This window comes from Cuculus canorus, chromosome 3 (genome assembly GCF_017976375.1).
Source record: "Cuculus canorus isolate bCucCan1 chromosome 3, bCucCan1.pri, whole genome shotgun sequence".
Classification (NCBI taxonomy): Eukaryota; Metazoa; Chordata; class Aves; order Cuculiformes; family Cuculidae; genus Cuculus; species Cuculus canorus.
This window is the reverse complement of record NC_071403.1, coordinates 118389202-118408050: the sequence shown is the minus strand read 5'-3', so window position 1 is coordinate 118408050 and position 18849 is coordinate 118389202. Positions and strand designations below refer to the sequence as shown.

Genomic DNA, 18849 nt, shown 5'->3' with positions numbered 1-18849 from the left:
TCCAAATTCCACATGTTCCAAAGGCCAGATACATAAAATGATGCACAGAGCAAACAAGGCCAAAGACCAACAGCTTTATTTGCCTTAATCCACAATTTATAGAAAGATATGTTTTTCTCCTAGAGCCTCCACCTCTCCTAGACCCACCTTATATGTATAAGGAGATTAAAAATCCAGTGTGCAAGGTATCAAAACATCCTCAACTCTGACCAACCTGGGAAAAAGCCTTTCTGACTGAAATTCTAGCAATCAGGACATGGCCCTAGTCCTGAAACTCTGTAATAAAGCCCATCAGACCACCTTTTCCCAACCTTCCATGGTGGCTTTGTAACACATTATGGCATTGACTATAAGAGAGGACTGTACTGGCATAAGCTGTGCCAATATGACCAGGATTAATTCTGCAGCAAAGAGCATGCCAGAATGCTAAAATGCAAATCAGAAACAACATGGAAATACAGCTGATGAATAGAAAAACAGGTTTTGGCAAGCTATTCTACCATAAAATTAGCCAAGGGTGTAACCCTATTTGCACTACGGCTTTATACCAGCATCACTATGTTTTTCAGTAAAATAAAAATCACAACCTAAACTGGCATGGTTGGAACAGTAAGATTTAAGTCTTATCTAAACCCATGAATTAAAATACTGTCTCAAAAGTCGGGAGAATATTAGCATTTTTTGAAAACTCGGTGTGGTCCAACTGAAATAGTTTAAAAGACAGGACTGGAAAAGGAAGTGTCAGTTTTGGAAGCCACAAAGACCAACGTGTCTCCAATATGGTATAGCTGGCAAACTGCTGTGCAGTAAGATAAAGCGTGACACATAACTGCTGAAGCAGTCTCGGGCCAAAACTCACAATTCTTACTCATCTCACACTAAAGCAAAGCTCTGTCTAATTGAAACGATGGAGAGAAGCTGAGCTGAGTAGGAACAGTAGGGCTTGGCGCATGCAATATATATATATATGTATGTTCTGTTGGTAGCTCGACTGCAGACCATACAAGCAATTCAAGGTTTTATCTCTTTGGTAGAAGTATGCATGTTTGGGTGGGAATTGAAACAGATGGAATAAAAGCAATCGCTGTCAGGTCTTATGTTCATAAAACTATCTTTCTGAATATAGACAGACACCCTCTCCCTGTACCGCATTTTATTCTTGCAGCATCTACTCGCCCGTGAGCTGTGGATCAAGAATGTACTGCGTGAAGTCCTACAGAGACGAACGGCAGCAGGATAGCCTCATGCCCCAGTATCTTCCCTGAGAGGGAAGAGGAGGGCTGTTTAATCAAATTCTCTCTACCGACTGTTATAAAATCATGAAATAGTCTGTAAGGAAAAGGTAAAAACCCGGTGGCTCAAATCTTATTAAAACAGACTGCAGCAACACTGCAGGGCCTCAGTTTATCAGAAATAGGAACAGAAATTCCTTAAATCTATGGATCAGCGATATCAGCTTCTTGTGCTTACCGTGGTATTGGCTCTATGTTCAAAGGCCCTTCACTTTGTGCTGACTTGGGCTTAATTGTTGCGGTTTTGGAACTAATTTAAATGCCAAACCTAGAGCAGTCATTTCAAGGACTGATTCAGCTACAAAATCAAGTGGGACCATATATGTAATCACGTGGGTACCGTGGCACACTCCCCTTTTGGCCTCATCGTAGTTCCCCAGTTGGGCAGAGTCCCCCTTTCTATTCTAGACTTTGGCACCAGACATGCCATGGGTCTGCTTGAACAGAGCAGAAATATGGAAGGGAAAAATATCTTCGTAGTCCTGAAAGTGCATCCTCCTTGATGCTGGTTTTAGAACCTTACAGCTCAATTACAGTCATAAGAGGCTTCTTCGCCTCTTAGTCATGCAGTAATCCAAAGAAGAGCACACCTGCAGTGGCGCAAGCAGATTTTTCTCCATCTTCATCCACACAAATCTGTGACCAAGATATTCTGAGCAGTTTTCCTGCCTTCTTGACATACTGTTGTCTTCTTTCAGGCCCAATTTTCATAACTCAGACTAACAACAAAACTGAGAGGATGCTGACAGGAGGAAGAGAAACAAACACATTAGATCACCTATTTAATAACCTCCTGGTGAGCTCACCCCATCTGAAATAGCAGTGTTCTACAACAGGTATAATCTTGATTTGAAAGCTACCAACTGTGCTCTCCATCAGAGATAAGTTCAGGGTTCAATGTGGCACCACGGAAGGTGGATCTTGTACGGAGCAGATGGTCAGGAAGCCAACAGGAGAGAGGTAACAGCGTGGGGATGTATAATTGCTCTCTGCTAATACGGGGGTGAACACAAAATGAGGTTTGCTCAACAAGAAACGGTTATGACATCTCAATGAACATACCAGCAGAAAAACAAAATTCTGAAGGGCTTCATTAGACATTGACGGGGATCAAAACTCCACCTCGTTTTAGGTAGTTCTTCATATGTTTATGAATCTACTTCAAATAGTGTAATTCCACGCAATGTCAATAGTTCAGACTCAAGGAACAGAAAAGATCCTTTCCAGGTCAACATCTTCTGGGAGTAAAAATCTTGTCCTTTTAAAGACTTTCAGATCAGATTCTGCATAAATAGGCCCATGACCAAGGAAGCAACTCCTTTTAGACAACTTAATGCTTTCAAATGTCCCAGGAACCTCAGCCTGGATGTAGCATGGCTACAGGCTGGCACAACTGCCACATTTAGGATTATTCTCCAAGCCTTTTCCAGCTAGCTCATCTCACCACAGTATTTTTGCGTAGTTTAAAATAAAGAGACATCACAAAAATCTTCTTTTAATTAGGGTAACTGATGTTCTGTGACCACAAAACCCACAGGTTTCTAAAGAATATGCAGACCTTCTTAGAAGTGTAAGGGAAAAAATCCAGCAGAGGAGTTATGTGCTCTCTAGGGAAGGTCCTTTCTGGCGATGTAACTTCAAAAAACCAAGATCAAGACCTTAAAGGGGCACGAGGAAGACATCACCCACAGCCTTCTCAATGGAGCAACCTTATCTCCAAAAATATACGATTATTCTGCAATATCTAAAGGGGATATTCAAAGGAAATAGAACAGAAAGATTTGAAAAATTATTTTCTTTTGCTTTAATGATGGGAAGATCAGAAACAGTAAGGATCTCTAGGATGACCCCTGAAGGCTGGGAGCTGTAGTTAGAACTTCTGTTGCAACCACGAGAGAATCCCCCTCATGTGATAGTTCAGACAGTCTGTAGGAAATGAAAGGTCTGTTATGAAATGGATGTTTGCCTTTGGCACTAGACTGAATGGCTCCTCTATGTGTCCTCTACAACCGCCACATGGATTCCTGACAGGGATGCCAGATCTTGGCGGGATTAAATACTGATGACACGAAGGAGATGATTTCGAGTGGCACAGGTTTCTTGTAAGGTATGATGGTCACACATCAAGTTGTGGATGTTTTAAAAGAACAGCAATTACAGTTTTTTTATTCCTTGCAGTCTGTCTTCAGTGGATGCTGAAGGGTGAAGAAGTCCAGTGTCCTCTGCGCTCTGATAACATCTTTGATCTTTGATGAGACCAATGTCTCTAGGAAGACAAAATTCAGCCTCTGCTCCAACGATCAAAATCTTATCTTGTCTTGTCTTTTGGCTAAGACTTCGGGATAGGCTATGATGAAAATATATTGGCCTCACCAGCACCTCCTGTCCTTTGATTCTCCAAGTTTCAACTTCATTCTATGCAACCTATTACATTTCCCATTGCAATCAGGCAGCTGAAATCAACTGCCACCCGCCAAACAGAACACGAAGCACTAACTACAGAGAGCCCAGAAGGCAAACCTTCTGCGTGAAAGTCTCTTATGATTAGGCATAACCCCACTTCATTCACATGCAAGGAAAAATGCTATGAGATTTAATAAGGAGAAAGGAACGGAGCAAATTCAGGAGGGTAGCAACAACTAGCTTTGTGTTTCATGCAGTTTTAAGAGACTGTTCCTCATGATACGTCCTTCTTAATGCAGGAAGGCCGAGCGGGAAGATGGTATTTTCCTATAAATACCCAAGTAGCCCAGAAAGAATGAATTTGCAGAATGGGACAGGATTTCTCCATATGGTTTCCAACAGGAAAAGATGCCCAGTAAAAACCTGCCTGCAATGGGAGCATACCCTGCATCTTCAGAAGAGAGGGATCCTCCTTCTTCCCCTCTCAGAAGAAACTTTCAGGAGAAAGGTGTCATAAACATGATTGGCACTAATTTTTATTACTAGTGAGGAGGTTATAAAAAGCAACACGTTCCTCGGAGGCTTACGAGCTAACCACTCTTCTCAGCTGCAACTGAAACAGCTCAGACCCATCGATCTTCAGGACATACCATAAACCCCGTGAATCTGTCAGGTAGTTTCCACAGGCATCAGAAGCATGTTGAAACTCGGTTAATTATTGCTGTTGGAACTTCTTCCTTCTCCTGTTTGGACAGAATTTGTCATTGTTTTTGCTTTATTGTTGTTTTCTTTGCTACAGACTTTGCTTGTGATGCCTGCTGGGGTGCATCAGACATTGAAGACATTTTTTAAAACGCTGAAAGGAAACTAATAATCATAAATAAATAATTCTTTAATTTCTCCGAGGAGTTGTCCAGCAAAAAGAGAGAAATCGCTGAAGTAGTTCAAATGTGCAAAATAAGACAGGGGGAAGAAAAATGCTTTCCCGAATCTCCCTTCAGGCTTTCTTTCAATGACCCACTGCAAGAAAACCAGAGAAACAAAAAGGAGAAGACTAATCTGAACGCTGCCAAGGTGATTTACCCAAGTCAAAATTTAGGCTTGTTGTACATGATGGAAAGCAAACTGAACCCCAAGATCCCATTTGGGTTATGCCTTTACAGACCACGTTTGCAGCCAAGGTGCCAACAGGACAAAGCCACTGTGGATTTGAGAAGAGAATAAAGCAACCAAAATACAGAGACGCCACCTTCAAAAGCCCTCTGATGTAAAGGTGATACGAAACATGTTATTATTACTGCATTCAATATAGTTATGCAATGCAGGTTTAATGTTTTCTAAATTCCACGTATATCACTTTAAACTTAGGGAAAAAAAACCCAAAACATATTAAACGTAAAAATAGTCACCAGCTAGCAGACTTCTACTACTGCCCACCATTCAAGTGAACATCTGTTTACTTCCCTGCTTGAGGACGAGCAAGGATAGGACATGGGTTAAGCTGAAGAGGCATTAAAGAGTAAGCGGCATGAAATGAAAGCATAACTCTTCTCCTTGACAGCTGCAGGCTGTTATAATTTTTTTTAAACTGTGCATTAAGTTTTTGGTTAACATATCTTACATTCCATGTAATGTAGATTTTATGGCATTGAACTTCCAGTAGCAAGAGTTTTTTTGACCTGTATAACATCTTGCGTTATGCTTGATATACATTAACCAGCACTTGTCACTCTGGTTTAATTTTTCCCCATCAGTCCTCTCTCTGGTTTCTCACCCAACTGACAGCATACATTAAAACTGAAAGGGGAAGATCTTTGGACTGGCACAAAATACAAGCAAAACAGAACCAAAACCAAATCTACAAAGGCTGAACTGAAATGAGAATTTAATGGATTTTTTTGGAATTACATTAAATTCTTCTATACGGGACGAAGGTGAAACACAGATGACCGCAAGCAACTGCGTTACTGTAAAACAGCACATAATAACCAAGCTGCAGTAACATATCATGTGTTTTCTTTTAGTGCACCCCTCTGGAGAAGCAAAATGAGCTTAAGCCGCATGTGTACATTTGAGACTTGAGCTAACATGTTTTTCGTTAGAAGCGACGCAGGTTATAAGAAGGCACACAGTCTGTTACTGCAGCTGAGCTGATGAAAAATACCTCACCACATCACGGCAATGCTGCCCACTGTGATCAGGGGTCCACAGCACTGCTCAGACTCAAAGTGGCTTTAAATTCCCAAGGGAGCTAAACCAGCCGCAGCAGAAAGCCTGTGGAGCTCTGAATTAGGAGGCTCCAGTATCGCCTAACCCATTCATTTAAAAAATCCTTCACTTAAAAAAGTTTGCTTACCTGCAGTGTCTGTATTTGCAGGCTCTTTATCTTACAGGATTCTTAATTTTTTATTTATACATGTGCCCACAGCTTGAAAAAACATAAAGAAGAGCATCCCTAACAAAGGATAGTCTTGTTACTGAAAGGAAAGGACTACTGCCATTCCTTTTGGAGAATGACAGTTACCAAAAATCAGTCTAAAGTAAACAAAGCAAGCAAGCTTTGTTAATTAAAATAAAAAAATATACTTTCCTTAATTCAGGAGCAACCACATCATTTTGCTGGAGTTCTCCCAGCTCCACGTTGTTCTGGTGGCTTGTTCCATCCACTCAGGAGCCAGACCTCACAACTGAATTTCAACCTTAATGGAGAGCCCATTTAACTTCACACATCTCTCACTAGATGGCTGCTTACGGTTGGTGTTGAACAATTCTTCATCTCTTTACCAGGCGACGGACACTGAAGACGTTTCAAAATGGTAAGTAGACCAGGGCCAACCCCAAACTGAAATTTTATACCCTGCTTAAGAAACCTAAAGTAGTTCCTCTAAAAATACCTGAAAACACTTCATCTATTGTCCCACATCTGCGCTCTTTAAACATATGTTGAGCTTTCTTTTTCCACTGCTATGAAAAAGTCTATAAAAATCTAAACTAATATTTCAAGCTTTCAGAATGTTTGTCAAAATATAAAATGAAGTTGTTTACTATAACTTTGCAGCAGCTATCTGCAGCTCACATTATGTTTATGCAATGTTTATAAAATGATATTATTTAAAAATGATTACATTTAATCACTACATCTAAAAAATGCTGTTAATAAATTAACTCCAGTTCTATTCTTCAAATGCCACCGAGACTTTTTTAAGTATTCTAAGTAGGTGTAATAAAACAAAGCATGTACGAGGACATTGATCAAGCAGTAGGATTATCTAGGTAAGAACAATAACAAACAAAAAGAAAATAAGACAGGTGAAGCAGCCAATAGCAGCCAACTTATTACTTTCTTTCCTGAAAAGTGAATAATCCAAAGCTGATAGTATAAAAAAGGACATTCCTCCCATTGTTTGAAATCATTTTGCTGCAGCTTACTGAATTCATGTAAAAGACTTCTTTGTCGCCTACAGTTGGAATGAAAATCTTCCCATTCAAAGAATTAAATGATTTGCTGAATTACTACTTTTTGCCCAATATAATCTCAGTTTTCATTCACTATAGTGGATGATGATGCTGTTACTGTAAAATTGCTTTTCAGGAGCCCTTTTAAAGTTCATGTAACTCTTCCATAAATGTACTTCTAATAAGACTGTGAACAGATGTATTTTATATAGTCAAGAAGCAGAGGCATTCTTCCTTTCCTGCCTCAGTCGCTCACAGTTTCAGGGGTCTCTGATCTTACACATAGACGTGGGAAGAAATTCTGACCTCTACCAAGTCACTGACTTCAGCTGGATTGGGATTCTACTCTACAAGTAAAGGTTTTCTTCTATCTTAGTCTGAACAAACCACAATGGAAATGACAACACATATATAAACATTAAGAGTTTTCAACCCAACCTAAACCACTCCAAATATTCACTAATTAGTTTTACACACTATCTGTACCTTTCTGAGCAGCTCCCAATAGAGCATTAAGCAGTGACTCACATTTGTTACAGCTTAAGTTGTACACCTCAAGTAGAATATGAGTGTACACACCGGTACATCTTCTACCATTGTAGGTGTGGGGGAAGTTTATTTTGTTCGCTACTTTTTTTTGTTCTTCTGTGTAGATTTCTTGTGTTTAAATTTGTTCTTATCTGTTTACGCTAGAAAATGCAAGCAAAAGAAAGGCACCTTGCACTGCCAGTAGAACAGTGAAGATCACCTACACGTATTGCTAAAGAGGTATCACCTTCCAGCTACTGGCAGCAAACTGAGCCTTACTGATGAATCAGAAAAAATATCCTTCAGAGCCACCTCAAACTTTTAACTCCACACATGTAAGGAGGTCCTGAGGTTCTGAGAAGGCTCCCAGATGGATGAGGACTACAAATGCGTATTCAGATCTCACTCCTGAGGCACCAAACCTGCACACGGTGACCCTTAACTTCTCAGTAGCACTGAAGTGAAGGCGTATTATTGCTAAATAAATATGCGAGGCAAAAAATTCTCTGTGCATTTGCAGTAAACACCCTCTGCCCAATACTGCTCCTGCAAACACAGGATATCTTCGTTATCTTTTTGTTTGTTTTGCATTACATAAGACGAAGCCAAACAAGCCTATACCCTTCCCAAAGGTTCAGTAGATGCTATCTTACCTGTGCAAGCGCTTTCGCAAAAAGGCCAGGCAAATTCCAGCTGAGCCACTCTAATCACTGAGATTCTGGCAGAAGCCTAAAGCTTGAGGGGCTTTTTTGTTTCTAACATTTCCATGCACACTGCATCTTTGCAAAACAAAACACAGTAGAGGGTGTAAGGACAGAAAGGTGTTTGTTTAAGGGCTGCTCCGTCTGCCAGCAAAAACCTAGATAGTCACAGGAAAAGGAAAAAATCCAGAGTGAACTTGCATCCATCCTGGAGCTGGTGCACATGTGGTATACAAGCAAAAGTGCTTGTTAACGCAATTATTTTCCATTATTCTTATATTGGTAGAAATTAACACCGCATTAGGTGTTCCTCGTGCATTGCTGGGCCCATGCAGATCGGCTTTGCTCAGTTCTATAATACGCTTAAACTATGAGGATCTCTTTCCACCAAACCGAAATAGAACCTAAGTGCGAAAGACAATAGAATCTCCTTAGCCAAAAAGCCAGGTTTCTCACCAAGCATAAAATGACAGAGGATTCCACATGCAATTTCGGAATTAACAGCTAATATTCTGTATCTTTTTATACCTGACCTTAAAATATGTTCATGTCTTCCTGTTACCATGGTGTTTTATGTAGATTATTTCACAGGAGGCATCCCTAATTACAAATCATACCATGTAGCAGTTGGGAATCCAGAAATCCTGTTGCCAATAAGCAAATAAACCTACAAGGGCAACTTATAAAAAAAGCCCCCCTCATGTACGACATACCATTTGGTGGAGATTATATCTACAGAACTTTGTAGGATGGTTGTCCCTTTGGAAAGTGCTTGGTGATAAGATCTTCTTTATACAGAAGTTTTAAAATGATGCACTGGATTTACTATTGGAATTATAAACTATTGCCTCTTTTCTTTCAGCAATGAAAACCATCACGTTTAATTTAAACCTCACCTCCTCCACCCCGAAGATGAAAATATCCATCTATAAGCACTCTAAAGTGTTCCTATGAATATTAGGGAAAAGATGTATATGTGTAAAACTACTTCTCAGCGGATACTAAGTAGTTCTACAGTGTTTGGAGCGCTTAGGATCACACAAGTTCTTCCTCAGACGCGTATCTCCAAACATTTTGTATTTGAATACAGACTTTCTGTATTAGAACTGCTTGATTACATTTACATGAATGCTAAGATGTTTTATGCATATTTTTATTTGATGCTATAACCAATTGCTAATACGAGGCACCATCTGAGCATAAAATGTTGTGTTAACTAGGAAATTAAGACAAGAGTTAGTTCTGCAAGGGCTGGTAAGGCAAAAGCGTATTAATTTATTGAGCAAATACTTCAGTTGAAATTTGGAAAATCTAGAACACTTATTTCCAGTGATGCGTGCTTTAATTGTAGGGAGGAAGAGCGGCCTGTGATTTCAGCTAGCCCTGGCAGAACTAAAAGGATAACTCTGAAAATGACCTGCTCAAAGAAAAGATTAGAAGTTTTCCACTATAAAAACAAAACCAATCCCAATCCTGCTGACCCGTGCTCCAAATTTACATTCAGGAGCAGAAGAAGCTGGTGAAACCAAACCAGAGAGGTACAGAGGGAGAAAAAGGCAGCACTGGCTGGTGTCTGAATTCTACCACCACCTTGACAGATGGTTTTAGAGCTCTCTCTGACTGGGGTAGCGAACAGCAGCCGCCTCAGCAAAGCTTTTCCAGCTCCGCTCCCCCCAAGCTTCTGCAGCAACAAATTGTTAGGAACAAAAAGACCCAACAGTGCTACCACGGAACTGCAAGTCCAGCACTTCAGCCACTCAGTAACAACAAGGAGGCTTCATTTGGGTTTCTTTGCTTCCTCTTCCTCCTCCCTCCCTTTTTACTGCTTTATAAGTGCCAATAAACCATCTACTTTTAAGTCCTTTTTTTCACTGCTTTTATAATGGAATACAGAAATATCTTTGCAATTTAACAGAGGAACAGCTTTTGTTATTCTCTGTCGAATCCCAAGCTATATAGACTATTATTTCTCAGAAAGAGCAAGACCTATTGAAAAAATAAGATTATTAGCGTATTGACTATCTCAAAGGCTTCTTTCAGTACTTCCCTTGAAATCTTTTTGTCAATTTCCTTAAGTTAGCTTATCTTTACAAGTTTCTAACCTGTTTAAAAAAAAAAAACACCAAAAAGACCTCCAATGATACTTAATTTGGATTAAAACAAAGTTGCTTCAGAAAATATTCAGCCAAAGGAAAAAAAAAACCCAAATTAAAATTCCATTGTCATTCTTAAAACTAAATAATTGAATATTCTGAGATGGCATTAAGCATTAGTGTTGGAAAAAAGATAACTTTGATCTAACATGATATAAGTTAATTTAGAGTCTGCTCAAGGTATAAACAGTATTGGATAATTATTAATAAAGAAACATAAAATGTTTCCACTGAAGAAACAGCAATGCAGCAACCTTTTGCTGTTCTACTTAAAATTCCTTTTCCTTCCATTTTTAATAGTAAAAAGCCACAGTTCAACTGTCAATTTGCCGTCCTTCAGCCAACGAGTTCACAGAAGGAAAAACAGAAATGGGAACGACAAATAGTATGAATCATATCTTTTAATTACTACTAGTAGAGATAATTATTGCCATGTAGCTGACCATGTCTCCTACCTCTGGACCACAAATGCACAGAGCAGTAGTCTTAGGGGCACAGTTACGGGACAGTCAACAACGGAGAAGCACTGTCCCTGCAGAGGAGGCAATAGCTGGAGTCTCAGATCAATAGAGAAAATTCAGTTTCCGAGGGAAAATTCACTTCACACGTCAGTTCTTCCATGTTCACTTATGACGAGGAGTAACAAACTCATCCCCCAAGCACTCCTGCTGATTTCCACAGTGATTAATTCTACTGATTAAAGGTGTCTCTAGCTGGAAGGGCTACCCCTCGGTGCAAGCCATGGAGTTGATACATCATGCTAAAGTGTGTGTTTTTAAGGATGCAGAGCACCACGTTATCTCTTGGGGTTGTGGAGACACGAAAGGATTGAATATTAGATCAAAAGGCAGCAAAGTTTATGTTAAAGAATACAGATTCTTCTGGCAACCTGAATTAAAAGAAAAGTGGATGCTATCAAGGCTATTAATGTTTAGGCAGTGGAAACATTTTTGTAATTCAGCCTCCCGACATACCTACACGGGTAACTTTGATCTGATAGGAGGGGGTGGTTAAAGCGGAGAACAAGCATATCACCTGGAATAAATGTGGAACAGACTCTCCTGGCGTACAACTGAAGGCTTCGTTTCCGCCGCAAATGATTGTTTTAGTTTACATGGAAGAGCAGCAGTAAATCTTCATAAAATTAAAAACAATACTTTATTAATAACATGAACAAAAATGTAAAAGTTCAGTTGCTAGCAGCTATCCAGAATTACACGAGTAGCACCAAAATAATTAAAACTACTTGTGTTTCAAAAATAATAAATACATGTCATGACCCTAAGCTGCAAAACAACATTAAAACCCATTTGGTATGTAAATTCACTCGAATGATAACAAGTCACATATCTCAAAAAAAGAAAAGAAAAGTAAAAGAGAGAGAAGAAAATATTTACTACATAAATTATGAAAGGAAAATCAAAGAATGTAAAAAACTCAGTTGTGTCTCTACTCATTATTTTGCTTTAATTTCATCTAACTTTGTGAAAAGCCCCATGGGCTAGGGACATTAATTTCTTGCTTTTGCTGTTTTACTAATTGCTAATTGAGAATTAGAAAAGAATTTCAATCACATGAATTGTAATCATGGGAAGGAATGGGAAAGAAAATTGAAGAAAACTGCAGGATACCCACAAAAGCTAAAAATAAATTAGTATATTTTGAACGCCTTTCGAAAAAGAGGAAAAAAGCCCATGTCACCACCACAATCTGAGCTGATTTCAGCACCAGCGAGACAGAAAGAAATAATCTAGAGGAACTTAAAAGCAACAAATCTCTAGGACCAGATGGAAGTTATCCCTGGGCATTAGAGAAGATCAAGAAAGAAACTTTCGGGCTACTGGCAGACATCATGGAAAGGCTGATAAGTTCCAGATGGAATACAGAAATCAGTAAATATGGCACCAGATTACAAAGTGATATGAAATAACATTTTAGTGTGAAATTAGCAATAAATACGGTTTGTAACACGGCAGCATATCACAATTTTGACATAATTTGACAAGTCGCAATATAAGACACAGTGTCAGAAGCTATCAAAGCAAAACAAAACAAATGTCCCAGGTGGTTTGCTAGGAGAAAAGCAGTTATTTCGCTCAGTTTTCCACACAGCATTCCCGATTTCCTGCTGCCCAGGCTGGCAGTGTATTAAAGTATTAGTGCTTTTAACATGGCTAGGGGGCCAAAGCGAGCCCAGCTGTGCTGGGCACCGGCCCATCGTTACAGGAGGTCGCCTGACTCCCGTGACCTTACGTTCTAAATAGGTAAGATGGATGACTCCCAGAAGGAGGTGTCGATGCCAGACGTCAAGCAAATTTTTCAAGGTCACAGAGCTGGTCTGAGGACAAGAACCCATATTTTCTCAGTCCAGGTCTCAGCCATTCAATTAGTATACCCAGGTGTCACAGCCTATGTGTGTGCTCAGTGACAGTCCTTATATTCCTCCCTTTTCATAACGATCATCGTATCTCACTTCTCCTGGCACCTTTCCACTTCTACTTCTGAATCAGATTGCTTGGAAGAAAGATGGCATGCTAAATCTTTTTTTTTCTTTCTTGCAAAATAAGCCATTCTCAGAAATCTCCTGACTTCTTTTTCTCCTCCTGGCTTCCTCATCTCTTCCTCTGCTCATCACCTACCATCGCCCCCAGTACCACAACAATGTCGCTGCTTCCACTCCTTCCCCCATCAAGGACAATCTCTTTAACAATGTAGAGTGTTCACCATCCTCAAAGGCACATTTGCTTAATTCACTTATGTTAGTAACAAAATTGATGTGAAATTATATAAAAGGAGTGCAAGCACTAGGTAAATAATCAAGATACACCTCAATTTCATGTAATCCAGTATTGGAAACTAGGAAGCTTTGGCTTGGATTCATTTTCTAAGCATCCTAATGAGGTGTCTCGGGCACCTTGCACCCAAAGCCCCTTTTGTGGTCAGTGATGAGATGAGGCAGACCTTCACTGGGCACCCCCGCCTGATTATATGGGGATCATCCTAAGTTTGATGTCTCATGTAAGTGTCTAAAGTTAGATGGGAGGCATCCGAGTCTCTCTTGGCATCTGCGAAATTCATACCACAATATGACATGAATTACAGCTAAAAGCATAAAAAATAACTTTGAAGCAATTTACCACCATAATAACAATGGGGATAGGCATCTTGACCCTCTACCTTGGTCTGTGATGAGAAAAAGATGTCTCTGATAGAGCAGTAAAGCACTGGAAGAGGCTGCACAGAGACATGACAGAGCCACCATGCCTGGAGGTGTTAAAACAATATGTAGATGTGGCACTTCGGGACATGGTTTAGTAGGCACAGTGGTGCTGGGCTGATGGTTGGATTTGATGATCTTAAGAAGTCTTTTCCAACCTTAATGATTCTGTGATTCAGTATGATTGATGTCATATATATTAAAAGAAAAGAAGGAGCGGAGTGCTTGGCAGCAGAAAGAGGGACAATAAAGATAAGTCATAAAGTTTTTGCGAAATCAAGTTTGACAGAAATGTAAAGCAGTGCACAATGGTCTCTGAAGTAGGAAACACATGTCAAAAATAAATGGAATTGAACTTGACCACAAGAAAGATTTTGAAAACGCCCTGGAGTAATAGTGGAATTCACTCTTGAAAACATCATGGCAATGTTAGGGAAGAGTCAAACAGCAGAGCGACCCGGAGGTAGAGGGCTTAGGCACCAATGTCAGAACAAAATAAAACCCAAAAAACTAGTCCATCACAAAAAGACACACTTGGAGTATTGTTACAGGCTGCGTTTAAAATGCAGGAAGAAATCGAGAGTTAAGGCTGACACGCTTCCTCTGCAATCAGCTGGAAGTCACATTTTTCAACTAAGTAATTTTGGCACTGAAGACGGTAAAATTTATATTTTAATGAAGTGAGTTGTGGAGTGGCAATGCTGGTGGACACATTGTCTGTATGACCTCGTAGGCCCTCTCTGTCTCTTTTTCTTTTAGTGAGAGCAGCTGTATCACACGACAACATAATATCAAGACATGATCAAACACCACCCCTTCCTCAGTCTGTTCAGTCCTAGCCTTGTTCTCAGTCTGCAACTTACCTCTTCCCCCTCCAAACAGAAACATCCTCAATGAAGCTAAGGTATGAGAGAGAACAAAGCTGCTTTCAGGATTAAAGAACAGAATCTATGAAAATCACTCCAAGAGGCTTAATTCCTGTAGCTGAGGAAATAAACAGGGAAAAAAAAAAATCTACTTGATTAAAAAAAAGTCTTCAGTCCCAATCCTGAACCACTGGAAGGCACAGGCAGATAATGTATAAGGAATACACAAGGATCAATCAACCTGAAGATAAACAGAACTGCATAAAAGATCTTTTTCGGTGATGGCAAAGCAAAGATATTGTGATGGCTTGAAAGGAAAATGCACAGGTTAGATTGTACAAACTCCCCCTTCTCTTTTTCCATAGGAAATTTAGGGAAAGGTACAATTTAAATGTCCATCTGCAGCAAGAAGTCTCTGTTTGACAGAAAACTAAAAAAACAACTCCATAGCTATCAGGAGAGTTGGAAAAAGTGAAATGTCCGTGCTGGAAATAACAGTTAGAGCTTTAAAAATCTACCACAGCTACTTTCAAAGCTTTTTAGCCATATTAATAAAATAAAATCACATGTAGCTATTCCATACTGAGCTAATAAAATGTTTTAAGTTTGTGACTCCATTAGAAACACTGGAAGTACTTCGTAACAACTGATGTATTACGTACTGATAACGTGTCCAGTGCCACATATCAGAGCATCATAAATACCCACTTAGCTACAACAGTCATTCTGAGCTCAGTTATGCTGTATAAACTTTGCCTTTTCTCAACGTAATGTTTATTCTTGGGATATATATACATATTTTCCATGCGTTAAGCTTCAAGATTTTCTTCACACTTCTCAATTAATATATTTTATTAATTGCAGTTTTCTCAGGAGCTTGTAAATCTGACAGCTGAGCATCCTTATTTATTTTCCTTCAATGACCTCTGTGTAAGACTTGCTTAGTTGTCTCTCTGTCAGGCGCCTTGGGATCCATATTTCAAGCTGGATACTTTTTTTCTTCTTATCTCTAGTTATTATTATTTTTTGTTTGTATTACAGAGGCATCTTACAATCCCAGCTGGGGCTAGACACGCCAGGAATACATAAGAAAGAGTATCTGCCTCGGGAGAGAGTCTCTAGCTCAAAAAAATTACAGAAAAACTAAGATACAGGAAGAGGATGGCAGGCAGAGAAAGAGATGCAAAGAGGTGCTGTGACTTGCCTAATACGATACGTAGTTAAGAGCTGCCTGGACTCCATCCTATCACATACACACTGCGTGATGCACCATCAACATCAGCAATAAAAATAATTAATATTTTTTTGAGTTTTTTGGAAGCACAAGAGAGGGAGAAATTCAGCTTGGCTGTTCTCTAGCATTACGTCCGGCAAAATCAACCCAAGAGGTTTGCTATTATCAGCCAGGACTCATGCAAAAGGAGGAATAATCACAATGTCTTTACTTTATTGGTGTAACAGTCCTTAATATTACATATCCCTGTTACGGTGCCCACGTTAGGTCTTTTGTCTCCAAGAAATATCACTCGTATCACGAGCCATAGCCTACATTATTCTCAGATTCAAAGGTGGGGTTTCTGCACTGTTGTCTGAAACATCACAAAATTGCCTCTGGAAAATATTTTTGAGGGAGCACAAGAACAAAAGGACAACTGGAACAAACCCAGAAGTAATAGTGCATTGCCTAAGCTAACAGGTGAACGCGTGGTTATATAGGGGGAAGAATGAAAATGAAGAACTTGCGATCAGTACATCAGCAACCTAAACTCTGGAACAGATACTAAAGAAACAACCAAGAGATGCACGGGCTGTAACATGTCTCCTATTCTGTTCCATGCAGCACTTGACACGGAATTCTGCCAGAACTGGTGTTCTCCACTCCCCTGTGCTCCTTCTGGGCCTCCATGCCATAGGGTGGCAAGGACCAGGGCAGGTACCTTCGTGGTCACTACATACTTTAAGTGATCTGCAGCAACACAAACTATTGCCTGCTGGGGGCCAGCAGACTCAAAGATGTGGTACAGTAGCTGTGACTGCAGTGACCTGCGACTCGAGTTGTGCGTACCCCCAGGAACACCAACCAACCATCACAAGGATGGTCCAATATCTCTTCTCTGTGTCTCCTATTTTACTTTCCTAGCAAACGGGATTTTAATGTAAGGTCTTGGCCCCTGTTTAAGCCGTTCCAGAGCCTTGGTCCTGAATACGTGAAAGACTGTGCCAAGGTGTTGAATGAAGATGGCAGTCAACAGCTCAGTTCTTCCGGTGAGGGCATCACGCCATGGCCAGGAAGCTGCGGAGGGCAATACTGCACCACTCCAAGGAAGTAAAAAAACTCGCTATTCACCCCACAGTGTGCCCCAAGTGAAGGGTAAATTTCTTTGACCTTGTCATCACCAACAAAGACAATACCAAAGTAAACCAAACAAAAGTAAACCACACTGCATGTGCTTCCCAACTTGCTAATCTACAGTAGATACCGCAGCGTGATCCGTGCGGGAGAGAAATGTGCAGTTCACACATGGACCAAGTGACATAGGCCTTTGAATCCCTATTCTAAAACTATACTCTCAAAGATGTCGATACGGAGATAAATTATAACCACGAGTTATGAATACATATTTATCCTACTAGAAACAAATCTTATTTGCTTAACCTCAAAATGCCGTGTGTTCCTGTCTCCAGCTGCGTTTTCTTAAGAGTATTCTGAACAGAATCTGTCAGATTTCTTCAAACATGCTTTTGCAATTCATTTAGCATCAGGCAAGAGAGGAACTGTATTTTATGTAAACTGTGATTTTTTCAATGGATATTACTTCCACAGAGGAGGTCAGAAGGGACCTTTTAAAATTATCCAACCTGACCTCTGGCATGACCTGACCCGTGGCAAAAGAAGCCACAGAACTTCCACAAATTGATCATGTTTTGATCTACAGTGTATCTTGTAAAGAAGCATCTAATCTTCATACAAAAATCAACAGTGATGGAGATTTAGTGCAAAAATCTCTCAGTATATTGACCTCTTGGTCAATCGCCCTCACTGCTGAAAATCGAGCCTTAATTTCTGAATTTATCTGCATTTGTCAAGCTTCAATTTCTCAACACTTTGTTTGGCAGACTATTACTTTTGTTTCACAAGGATAACATGTGCATTGTTTATAATAAACAAGGCAGGCAGAAAAACACATCTTCTTTCCAAGAGCAACGATTAAAAATGAATACGTGCCAAATAGCTGACTCATTCCCACACTTCAGTCAGAGCTGGTGCTACCAATTGCCTCCCTGAAATTTAATGTAAAATGATCTGCTGTATCAAACTGAAGACATGGTTCCACCGCAGTTATCGTGCCTTTAAATCAGCTAACTCGGTTCTGGTAGCAGCCTGGCCGTTACAAATCAGGCTGATGGAGAAGGGAGGAAGGGATCAATCGTCTGCGACCCGATGTGGATTCAGTGCCCTGTGTGGCTACAGATCATCACAGAGCAAACAGGAATAAGCCACAAGGCTTCCTGCAGCCGAGCTCACACAGGGCTACCAAAATGCTCAAAAGCAAATCACAGAATCACAGAATCACCAGGTTGGGAAGGACCCATTGGATCATCGAGTCCAACCATTCCTAACACTCCCTAAACCATGTCCCTCAGCACTTCATCCACCTGTTCCTTAAACACCTCCAGGGAAGGCGACTCGAGCCCCTCCCTGGGCAGCTGTTCCAGTACCCAATGACTCTTACTGTGAAGAATTTTTTTCTGATATCACAGAATCACACAGAATCACAGAATCACCAGGTTGGAAAGGACCCACTGGATCATCGAGTCCAACCATTCCTAACACTCCCTAAACCATGTCCCTAAGTACTTCATCAACCCGTTCCTTAAACACCTCCAGGGAAGGCGACTCGACCCCCTCCCTGGGCAGCTGTTCCAGTACCCAATGACTCTTACTGTGAAGAATTTTTTTCTGATATCCAACCTGAACCTCCCCTGACGGAGCTTGAGGCCATTCCCTCTAGTCCTGTCCCCTGTCACTTGGGAGAAGAGCCCAGCTCCCTCCTCTCCACAACCTCCTTTCAGGTAGTTGTAGAGAGCAATAAGGTCTCCCCTCAGCCTGCTCTTCCCCAGGCTAAACAACCCCAGCTCTCTCAGCCGCTCCTCGTATGACTTGTTCTCCAGCCCCTCACCAGCTTTGTTGCTCTTCTAATGCTCAAGAACCTGGCAGCGGTTGCATACAGA

General features: G+C 40.4%; 1 protein-coding gene across 2 annotated transcripts in view; it reads right to left on the bottom strand.

The window, feature by feature from the left end:
• The window catches only part of KLHL29 (kelch like family member 29), a 410457-nt gene that overhangs the window by 202088 nt on the left and 189520 nt on the right, over positions 1–18849 (bottom strand). The gene's annotated exons all lie outside the window — the stretch shown is intronic.